The following is a 9,541-nucleotide window of genomic DNA, read 5'->3' as shown; positions in this document are numbered from 1 at the left end:
TGGTCCAAGTGCTTGGGCCCCTGCACCCATGTAGGAGACCCAGATGAAGTTCCTGGCTCCTGGCTCCTGGCTTTGGCCTGGCCTAGCTCTGGACATTGCAGCTGTTTGAGGAGTGAGCCAGCAGAAGGAAGATCTTGATCTCTCTCTCTCTCTGTAACTCTGCCTTTCAAATAAATAAAATCTTTTTTTTTTTTTTTTTTAATGGCCAGCGCCGTGGCTCAACAGGCTAATCCTCCACCTAGCGGCGCCGGCACACTGGGTTCTAGTCCCGGTTGCCCCTCTTCCAGGCCAGCTCTCTGCTGTGGCCTGGGAGTGCAGTGGAGGATGGCCCAAGTGCTTGGGCCCTGCACCCCATGGGAGACCAGGAGAAGCCCCTGGTTCCTGCCTTCAGAACAGCGCGGTGTGCCGGCCGCAGCGTGCCGGCCGCAGCGTGCCAGCCGCAGCGGCCATTGGAGGGTGAACCAATGGCAAAAGGAAGACCTTTCTCTCTGTCTCTCTCTCTCACTGTCCACTCTGCCTGTCAAAAAGTAAAAAAAAAAAAAAAAAAGATTTTATTTATTTGAAGGGCAGAGTTACAAAGAGGTAGAGGCTGAGACAGAGAGAGGTCTTCCATCTGCTGGCTCACTCTCCAAATGGCCACAATGGCTGGAGCTGGGCCGATCAGAAGCCAAGAGCCAGGAGCTCCTTCTAGGTCTCCCACTTGGGTGTGGGGGCCCAAGGACTCTGGCCACTGCTTTCCCAGGCACATCAGAGGCAGCTGGATCAGAAGTGGAGCAGCCAGGACTCGAATCGGGACGCATATGGGATGCCACTGCTGCAGGCTGAGGCTTTAACCTGCTGCACCACAGCGCCAGCCCCTAAAATAAATCTTTTAAAAAAAAAAAGTGAATTTATTTTGGTACAGAAAAAAATTGAAACCATATACCTCTTGTTTTCATAGCATAAATTTCTGTGAACTTTTGAAAGATTCTTCCTATGCATAGTTTCCAAAAAATTTTAAGCTTATCTTTTAATTCCATTTTCTGCAAATTCTTTGAAGTACTCCTATACATCAAAATTAAAATACCAGAATACTTGGGGCGGGCGCTGTGGCACAGTGGGTGAAGCCAGCGCCTGTGGTGCCAGAATCCCATATGGGCGCCGGTTCGAGTTCTGGCTGCTCCACTTCCAATCCAGCTCTCTGCTATGACCTGGGAAAGCAGTAGAAGATGGTCCAAGTTCTTGGGCCCCTGCACTCACATGGGAGACCCAGAAGAAGCTCCTGGCTCCTGGCTTCGGATCAGCACAGCTCCAGCCATTGCAGCCAATTGGGGAGTGAACCAGCGGATGGAGGACCTCTCTCTCTCTCTCTCTCTCTCTTTCAGTGTGTATCTCAGACTTTTAAATAAATATTTTTTTTTAAGATTTATTTATTTATTTGAAAGTCAGAGATACACAGAGAGAGGAGAGGCAGAGAGAGAAAGTCTTCAGTCCGATGGTTCACTCCCCAGATGGCTGCAACGGCCGGAGCTGCACCGATCCAAAACCAGGAGCCAGGAGTTTCCCCCAGGTCTCCCACGAGGGCGCAGGGGCCCAAGGCCTTGGGCCACCCTCCACCGCTTTCCCAGGCCATAGCAGAGAGCTGGATTGGAAGAGGAGCAGCTGGGACTTGAACCGGCGCCCATATGGGATGCTGGCACTTCAGGCCAGGGCGGTAACCCACTGCGCCACAGCGCTGGCCCCTAAATAAATAAATCTTAACAAAAAAAAAAAAAAAGTCAGAATACTGTAAGTTGCTTATAGGCTACAGAAAAAAATACAAAAACATACACAGGAGTGATAAACACCATTTTCATGAGATGCTACTTATGGGAAGGGAGGGAAGAGAAAAGGATTAGGGAGAAAAACAAAGGGAACAGAATTTTGGCAGAGCAGGCTTAAGACATCCCTTGAGATACCCACATTCCACCCATATCAGAGTCCCATGAGTCTCTGGTCCAGCTCCACTATCCATTCCAACTTCCTGCTAATACACACCTTGGCAGGCAGCAAGAGGTGGCTCAAATACTTGGGTTCCTACCACCCACAAGGAAGAAAACCCAGGTGCGGTTCCTAGTTCTTGGTTTCCACCTGGCCCCGTCCCAGCTGCTGCAGGTATTTGGAGAGTGAACAGCAGATAAAGATCTGTCTGTCTCATAAGATCAAAATAATTTTTTACAAAAGAAAACCAGAACGCTTCAGCAGTATCCATAACATCTTATCTCTATAATGAGAGAAATAGGCATGATACAATGAACTCCGGCCGGGGGGGGGGGGGGGCCTTCTCCTGCAGGGGCAGGTCCCAGCCACTCTGGAGACCAAATGCAGGACCAGCACCATGGCTGCACAACACAGCATCCTAAGCCCAAACGGGAACAGCGCTGCCAATGGGAGAGGCCTGGGGGTTTTTAATTGCAGCTCTTCCCTGGCGCTTTATGGCCTCATGAAGTCCTGTGTGGCAGCCCGGTAGATGCTTAGAATGTAAATGCGTTGAAAGCGTTCCAATGCCTGCAGTGCCCGCATTCCATATGGGCGCCAGTTCGAGTCCCAGCTCCTCCTCTTCCAATCCAGCTCTCTGCTGTGGCCTAGGAAAGCAGTAGAAGATGGCCCAAGTGCTTAGGCCCCTGCACCCACATGGGAGACCCAGAAGAAATTCATGGCTCCTGGCTTCAGCCTGGCCCAGCCCTGGTTGCTGTGGCCATTTGGGGAGTGAACCAGCAGATAGAAAAATCTCTCTTTTTCAAATAAATAAATAAATCTTAAAAAAAAAAAAAAAAAAGGAGTCTTCTCTTCTCTACTGGATCCAAACCTTGGCTAGCTGGATCCGTTTTGGAGACAAGCATGGCCCAAAAGCCACATTTGCAAAAGAGTGCGGAATTTCAGAACAGTGTGGAGCAGAGCCAAGAGCATGCACCCCCGTCCATTCAGAAGTTCAAACTTCATCCCTGCCAAGTTCAAGGGGTCTTCAAAAAGATCATGAACTTGTGTACTGGAAGAACTACATGGTTTTCAAAATAATTCTGTACTGAAATAAACTTATCTTTTCTCCACTAATGTGTATTTAAGAGACAGCTGTAGTCCACTGGTTCACTCCCCAAATGCCTGTGATGGCTGGCACTGGGCCAGGCCAAAGCCAAAAGCTGGGAACTGAATCCAGGTCTCCAACATGGGTGGCAGGAGTCTAGCTACTCGAGCCATCACTGCTGTCACCCAGAGTTCATTAGCAGAAAGCTGGAGCCGGGAGCCAGGGCTGGGAATTGAACACGGGAAACAGGCATCTTTTCAAGCAGCATCGTAAGTACTAAGCCAAACACCAGCCCCCAAACTTATCCTTGTTTCCATGAACTTTTTGAAGAAACCTCATGTGACCTGAGTGATCCTGGACCAAGTCACCCGACCTTGGGGAGGCCTGGCCTCCTTACCCCGAAGGGGTAACAACCCTCACTCTGCCTCCTTGAGAGGCGCAGTAATGTTGGTGCCTAAGTGTCAACATCTTTTGAAATTTTAGCCAATCGGACTGGGGAACCTTTTATTTATTTTTTTAAAAGAGTTTTGAGCATTTTCTTTGTTTCTTTCTTTCTAAGATTTATTTATTTACACAGAAAGAGAGAAGGAGAGGCAGAGAGAAAGAGAGAGAGAGAGGTCTTCCATCCACTGGTTCATTCCCCAATTGGCCACAGCAGCCAGAGCTGCACCGATCCAAAGCCAGGAACCAGGAGCCAGGAGCTTCCTCTGGGTCTCCCACGTGGCTGCAGGGGCCCAAGGACTTGGGCCATCTTCCGCTGCTTTCCCAGGCCACAGCAGAGTTGGATCGGAAGCGGAGCAGCGGGATTCAAACCAGTGCCCATCTGGGACGCCAGCACGGCAGGCGGTGGCCCTACCCGCTAGGCCACAGCACTGGGGAACCTTTTAAAAATTCGTCATCCATTTCGCCATCTTCCTGAACAGTTAAGGGAACATAAAACCTTGTGTGGATGACTCAGGGTCACAGTCACCAGCAAAGCACCAATTACCCAAGTGATGAGCCTGCAGAGCAGGTGTGTCAGGCCACTGCCCTCACGCAAATGACCCCAGCTCTCCGCAGGGACTTGCTCGCCCTGAGCCTCCCGGTGATCACTTTCTCCTCTCTGGGCTGGCTCCTCCACCCTCCTTCATTTGCTGCTGCTTATCTACGGTGGGACTGGAAAGAGGACGCCACCGCTTCACACGTCCAAGTCAAACTGGTTCTCAGGAGGCTGGCGAGATGACAATGGAGGAACGTGAAGTGCTGGCTGATGCGAGGCCTCCTGGGCTGTATGAGGGACTTCAGAGAGTGCGGGAGAAATGGAAAGAAAATGTGTGGGGGTGGGGACTGGGCCCAGCACTTGAGACAGCACTTGGGATGGCCACTTGACACACTGGAGTACCTGGGTATCAGTCACAGCTTTGCTGCTGACTCCAGCTTCTTGCCAGCAGGCACCCTGGCAGGCAGCAGGTGATAACTCAGGTCACTGGGCCTGTGCCACCCACATGGGAGACCCAGACTGAACTCCTGGGAAGACAGGTGGCGAGGGCTGCAGATGCCCTTACACTCCCGGAGGCTGGAGGCATCCAGGGCAGCCTGCCCTGTGTCAGCCCAGCTGATCACAGGTGCCCTGCCTAGGCATCTTTCATCCGGGACACTTTGAGACAGGAACAGGACATCTGCGAACAGCACAGGAATTTCTCTAGTTCCTAAGGTTTCAACACACAAAGGGTTTCCTTTAGTTTGACAACCATTTCTTGGAATCCTATTGCACAACAGGCATTGAGGATGTAGGGGAATGAGCAGGACACATGGAGGCAGGCAGCCTGTTTCTCTCCATAAACACCTGCTGCCCACTGCCCCAGAGCCCCTGGTTTACGGAAGTGATAGCTCTGTGGAGCTTCCAATGCCCGCTGGCCACATCTCTCCTTGTGGCACCCCTCCCTCGCATCCTTAGCGGTCTCTAGCAAGAAACAGAGCAATGTCCAGCAGCCCCCAACCATGTTTTGCCCAAGGCAGCCACCTCCATGCCCTCTGGAATCTTCTCCAGCCCCATAGTCTGAAACAGGGGCCGAATCCATAAAAACCCAGCTCTTGCACTTCAGTCAGGGCTGCCTCCCAAAGACCAACCAAGACTGTGTTCCAGAAGAATCATCTACCCCAGCAGCTAAGATGCCCACATCCCACAGTAAAACACCTGGGTTCAGTTCTCAGCTTCTGATTCTGATTCACAGCTCCCTGTTAATGCAGACTCTGGGAGATAATGGCGCTGGCTCAAGGAACTGGAGTCCTGCCGCTTAGGTGAGAGATCTGGAGCGAGTTCCTGGCTCCTGGCTTCAGCCCTGCCCCAGTGCAGGCCCGGTGTTGTAGGCACCTGGACAGTGAACCAGCAGATGGTGCTCCCTGCCTCCAGCCCTCTCTTTTTCCCTCTCTCTCTCTCTCTCTCTCTCTCTCTCTGCCTCTCAAATAAGCTGAAATCCATGCAAGCCGGCACCATGGCTTAACAGGCTAATCCTCCGCCTTGCGGTGCCAGCACACCGGGTTATAGTCCCGGCTGGGGCGCCGGATTCTGTCCCGGTTGCCCCTCTTCCAGGCCAGCTCTCTGCTATGGCCCGGGAAGGCAGTGGAGGATGGCCCAAGTGCTTGGGCCCTGCACCCGCATGGGAGACCGGGAGAGGCACCTGGCTCCTGGCTTCGGATCAGCACGATGCGCCTACTGCACGGCCATTGGAGGGTGAGCCAATGGCAAAAAGGAAGACGTTTCTCTCTGTCTCTCTCTCTCACTATCCACTCTGCCTGTCAAAAGAAAAGAAAAGAAAAAGAAATCCATGCATAGAAAGGTCTTTAAAACGTTCATGAAAAATGCATATTAAGAAAAAAAAAATACAGGGGCCGGCGCTGTGGCATAGAGGGTTAGGCTGCTGCCTGCAGTGCCGGCATCCCATGTTGGCACCAGTTCGGGTCCCAGCTGCTCCACTTCCGATCCATCTCTCTACTATGACCTGGGAAAACAATAGAAGATGGCCCAAGTTCTTAGGCCCCTGTACTTGTGTGGGAGACCTACAGGAAACTCCTGGCTCCTGGCTTCAGATCAGCACAGCTCTGGCCGTTGCAGCCAACTGGAAAGTGAACCAGCGGATGGAAGACCTCTCTCTCTCTTCCTCTCCTTCTCTCTGTGTAACTCTGACTTTCAAACAAATAAATACATCTTAAAAAAAAAAAATACTATCCACGGCCTTCAAAATGTCTAGCACCAAAATAAACTTGATTTCTAATTTCATTTTCTACAAACTCCTTCGAGTACTCTCATATAGTCCTACTCTCCCTTTTATTTGCATTCCCAGATGGCCCCAGCCTACCCAGACCCAACTCCCCTCCCCCACTGTCCTCCCCCCTCCCCCACCCATCCCATGGGATCAAAGGTCCAAGCTGGGATCACTCAGAGGGTCTGACCAGCACAAGCCCATTGCCCTGTGCACTGCGGCGCACAACGGAGATGAGGGAAGCATAGTTGCTGTTGTTGAAATACAGACAACGGAGGAGGGGCCAACAGCAGGGCTAGCCTCTGTCCTTGGGAAGCCGACACCCAGAGGGGCTGCCGGCCTCTCCCAGGTGGGCCAGCTGTGGATGACAAGCTGGCCAAGCCTGCCCGGTGTCCCCGAAGCCAGCCAACTTCACAAACATGCTTGGGACAGACGGCTCAGGGCCCTTCTCTTGCAACTTCCTCTGAGGCCAGATGGTATCTAGCTGTCTACCCCAGCTCGCAGGCCTGGAGTTCCTTCCTCACAGCGGCTGCCAGGCTGCTCAGCCTGCACCACCAGGCGCTGGGAGGGAGAGGGCTGGCCAATGACCACTTGCCTGTGCCTGGCCCTCCACACCCATCCCACACTTCCTGAGCCAGGGCAGGGCCCCCAGGAAACAGCTGACCACAGTTTTGACAAGAGGCCTGGGCTTCCAGCTGAGGGAGTGGCCATCAGGTCAGCTGGGTTGGAGGGAGGGGCCTGCAGCTGGGGGACAGACAAGCCTGACCCTGGGTTCCCCTGGGCTCTGGCATCCTGTTACTTTACATTCTGGGCCTGAAGGGAAGCCGGCATGGCTTCCTGGGACAAGCTCTTGCCACCTTTCTGGCTCTCCCAGCAGCTCCACCCACCACCCGCCCCTGCCCCCTACTCCCACCCTTATCTGGATGAGGTCTGGTGGGGAGGGGCAGCCTGCCTTCCCAGCTGTGTGGCCCTGGGGAGAGGCCAGCGACAAAGGTGTGATTCATCAGGGCTGGCTGGAAACAGGGGGAATTCCAGGGATCAGAGCCTCTCCATCCAGCACCTGCACCCCAGCCCACCCCATCCTCACATCCTCCACCACCAGCCACCAGGGGTTGGATGGAAAAGGCTCACCAACCAGGCAGGCTTCGTGTGTCTTCCCTCTCGACCCACTCCTGCCCCACACCGGCAGCCAGAGCTTTCCATCGCCAGTCCTCAGCGCTACCCCAGCAGCATCGGGCCCTCGACGCCGCTGCACACTTGGCTAAGCCCGCAATACTAGCTCTCGCCTTGCTCGCTCACAGCGCCACTAACGCTAGGCGCGATGACTAACCTTTTACGGGTGAGAAACGCAAGCTCAAAAGACTCAAGCCCCACATCAACAGCCCTGGGGCTACACTCAGGCTGGGCTGTGAGCCCAGGTGTGTCCAACCCCCAGCCCTGACGTGGGGGCCTGAACTGGGTGTCCAGGATGGAAAAATCAGACACGAAGGAAAAGAGCAGGGCCCTTCCAAGAGCTTATGGAAGACGCAATTGGAAGACAGGTTTATCTGGGTGCCCAAAAAGGGAGTTTGAAATGCATAGTTTCTTTATAAATATGCAGCTCCATGGAGAACCCATGAATCTCCTGCTAAAGTGTCCCTGGCTACAGCATCTGTCATCTCTCTGGCATCTGGCATCTCGACCCTCCCAGGACAATTCACAGCGCCCTTATCACATTTCTCTGCTTATCAGTGACACATCACGTGTCCCCTGGATCCACCTTTGGTAGCATCAGCTCCCTGGAGCCAGAGGTGGCTGGACAGTGTGTCCACTGCTGGGTCCTCCCAACACCGTGCCTAGCATTCAAATACAGTGGCTGCTGAATAAATCACTGTTGACCGATACAACACAACCAAGAGGCAGGGGCGCAGGTAGACAAAGAGGACAACCCCTCCACCTGGAAACAGCGAGGAAAGCTGAGAAGAGGCAGTGAGGGGACCCTGCCCAGGGCTGAGGTGTGGCCCCAAGGAAAGCCTGTCAAGAGGAATCCAGGAGGGACGGCACTGTGGTGTAGCACATAAAGCCGCTGCCTGCAGTGCTGGTTCAAGTCCCGGCTGCTCCACTTCTGATCCAGCTCCCTGCTGTGGCCTGGGAAAGCAGTGGAAGATGGCCCAACTCCTTGGGCCCCTGCATCCGCATGGGAGACCTAGAAGAAGCTCCTGGCTCCTGGTTTTGGACAGGCACAGTTCCGGCTGTTGCGGCCATCTGGAGAGTGAACCAGTGGATGGAAGATCGATCTCTTTCTCTCTCTCTCTGCCTTTCAAATAAATAAATAAATCTTTAAAAATAAAATAAAATAAAAAGAGGAATCGAGGGTCTGTTATGAGGCGGAGACTCTTCCTGCTGGCACCAGGGATCCCCACTGCTTCAGGGTAGGGCGGCCAGGCAGAGGACGGCAGGCCTGCAGCCCCAGAACAAAGGCCTGTGGACACGCAGCTGGCCAGGGAGGCCACACAGAGCAGCAGTGGGCCCGAAGAGGTGGGGGGAGGGGAGGGCAGATGAGGAGCTTAGCCAGCCCTGGCTACAGCTGCAAAGGCAACACCCAGCCGCCCAGCACTCTTCCCCCAAACAGAGATTAGCCAGAGGGCTCCACAACTCACCCTCCGAGGCCAAGGTGCAGCCAGGGCCCAGTGAGGTGGACATGGAGGGGGCAGCTGGAATGCACTCCGATCTTCCCCTTCCAGCTCTGGTGCACCCCAGGCCGTGGCCTTTGGCCCCCTCCACTGTAAACACAGTGACCCTGAGATAGCTAGGGATTTGGTAAGGCAAATGTTTACTCTGGAGCCGAGATAGTGGGCAGGTCTGGGGTGCAAACTTCCACACTCCCGCTATCTGCCACCCCCTGTGGTATCCAGTAAGCCCTAAAGCCCCCCCCCCCAGGGACCCCTCCGGTTTACCCACACATGATCCCTACCACACCCATTAGGAGGAAAAGCAGGGAGGTAGCCCCACTCTGCTCAGTCAGAAAAGATTAAGGGCGGAAATCTGAGCTCTGGCTCCCATGCAGCCGGCAGGGACCCGGCTAAAGTCACCTGCCCCATCTGGGCTTGGGCGTGTCAAGGAGGTGGCTCCCCCTGGGGCCCACCAGCCCCAGCTTGGCTCTATGCTGGTCTCCTGCTGGTACTACCCAGCAGGGGCCAAGGTCAGGTGCTCCCTCACGCCCCCTGCTGTGTCCATTCCAAAATGAGGGTCCTTTCAAAAGTCTGTGGGAGGGGGA

The sequence above is a fragment of the Lepus europaeus genome, chromosome 22 (assembly GCF_033115175.1).
Source record: "Lepus europaeus isolate LE1 chromosome 22, mLepTim1.pri, whole genome shotgun sequence".
In the NCBI taxonomy this organism is placed as follows: domain Eukaryota; kingdom Metazoa; phylum Chordata; class Mammalia; order Lagomorpha; family Leporidae; genus Lepus; species Lepus europaeus.
Note: the sequence above shows the minus strand (reverse complement) of the source record.